The sequence below is a fragment of the Photinus pyralis genome, unplaced genomic scaffold, assembly GCF_008802855.1.
Source record: "Photinus pyralis isolate 1611_PpyrPB1 unplaced genomic scaffold, Ppyr1.3 Ppyr1.4_LG2, whole genome shotgun sequence".
Taxonomy (NCBI): Eukaryota; Metazoa; Arthropoda; class Insecta; order Coleoptera; family Lampyridae; genus Photinus; species Photinus pyralis.
In genome coordinates this window covers 27134620-27136838 of record NW_022170403.1, presented here as the reverse complement: position 1 = coordinate 27136838, position 2219 = coordinate 27134620, and positions in this window count along the sequence as shown.

The following is a 2219-nucleotide window of genomic DNA, read 5'->3' as shown; positions in this document are numbered from 1 at the left end:
GGAACAGACGGACAGACAAACCGGCAGGCGACAGATAGCAATGCAAAATTATAAACGATCTCTAGGATCGTTAATAAACGGCAAAAGTGTAAAATTATGGAACATGTAAAAAACGGTTTTTTGTTTTTTTTACAATAACATTTTTTGTAAGCGGTACAGAAAAAATTCCTTCCTTGGTACAAGACTCGACACCATAACGAACCAAATAGCGAAAAAGTAGAACAATAGCTCTTAAGATAAAAAACTAGTAGCGTCGCAAAGTTAGCGGACGGACGGACGGACGGACGGACAAAGTGGCCACAAAGCGCGATTTTTTTTTAATTTTTGTGGCAAATGCGCTAAAAAATATAATATTAGTCCATGTCCAATGTGTTTAAGAATCGTAGACAGCCTCGCGAAAAAACTAAGCTCGACGACGAACTACGTAGTTCCACTGGCAACTTGTTCCACAGTTTCGCGGCTTGCACGTGGAAGGATGATGCACCCATACTTGTAGCTGCCTTTGGGATCAACAAGTTTGAGTTTCGCGTAGAGTACCGGTGAAAACTTTTCAAGGACGAAAATTGTGTAAATAGGTACGGCGGCTTCTGATTCACAATGATTTTGTGCATCATTTTTAGCATGTGGTATAGACGGGCGTGAGTCATGTTAAGTATGTTGTGGTAGTTAAGAACGGGCGTTATATGTTCATGCCTTTTAATGTCACATGCGAATCGCACACAGTGGTTTTGGATTTTTTGTATTTTTTGGCTAAGTTGCTTTGTTAGTCCGTGGTAGCACACATCACCGTAATTTACATAAGGAAATATTAACTGTTTAATTAAGTTTAATTTAATATTTGTAGGTAAAAGATTTTTGGCTTTATATAAACTTCTAAGCTTATGTATGGATCTTCTGCATATAAGTTTAACATGTGGTTCCCACGACAAATTTTGGTCAACAGTCATACCAAGAACTTTAGCAGAAGTTGCAAAGTCCACAGTGGTACCTCCCACTTCCACCTTTTGCCTCTGTCGTTGAAGAAACTTCTGGATGCCTTTTCGTGTCCCCACTGGTATAACCACTGTTTTGGACGAGTTAAGCTTTAAATTGTTTGTAGTTGCCCACTGAGAGATTGATTGTAGATCGATGTTGAGTTGTTCAATCTCTTGATTAACATTATCGAGGGAAATACCTTCATAAATTAAACATACAGTATGCGTAAACAGTAATTTTGAAACCTGTATTAAGCTGGATTCACATGAATACGAAATCCGACGATACGGTCATCCGAAATGCTTATGATTGGTCAATAGTTTGAAATGTCAAGCACATTTAAAATTATTGACCAATCATAAGCATTTCGGATGATCGTATCGTCGGATTTCGTATTCATGTGAATCCAGCTTAAGTTTTAGTTTCATTCAAAGTGCCTACATATGATATTTCATTTAATTACTTTCACAAATAAGAAAGTTGCCTATGCGCATGCGCAAAACCTAATTTTAAAACTGGTGTTAGATTTGCTTGTATCTATGTATTAAACATTTTGAAAACGTTAATTTTATTTTATTTATTTTACTTTATCTTTGTTTAACAGACTACTTTCAACATTATCAATGATTATCAATAGGAAATCAGTTACCTAGCTAATCAAACGAATGTTATTCTCTTTGAAATATACGAAACGATTCGTGGTTGTTGTAACGTATGCACAACCAAACAAGGCAAACGCTGGAATCAAACTGTTTATTTAGAACCAATACAATATTACAATACAGTATTTCACAGTTGTAAGATAAAGCGCTTATGAGGTCGACAAATAAAATGCGGTAAGTATAAATATAAGTGAAAATAGTGGATATGGATCACTCGTATAAGGGCGTCGCGCAGTGAAAAATCTATGCCGGTCATTGTCGCGGAGTGTACTGCGCAATCTTGAACCAATCGCCCCATTAGGTGGATCCCGTAAACAGAAATTAAGCCAAGAGTAAGCCATCGTCTGTATTAAGTTATCGTCAAGCAGCGAACGAAGAATTTTCTAGCACTTCCAAAGAAGAAAGCAAGAAGTTTCCGTATTTTCTTAATTTCCCTCGGCTCTTGAGGGCGGACGGTGGCTTCCTGTATCGGCCCGCGTTGCGTTGCTGGACACATCCAACAACTTCGCACGTAATCCCGAACGGGGTTGCCTATCTTCGGCCAGTGATATTGGGTGAGGATGGAACGAGTTGTTTCTTCAG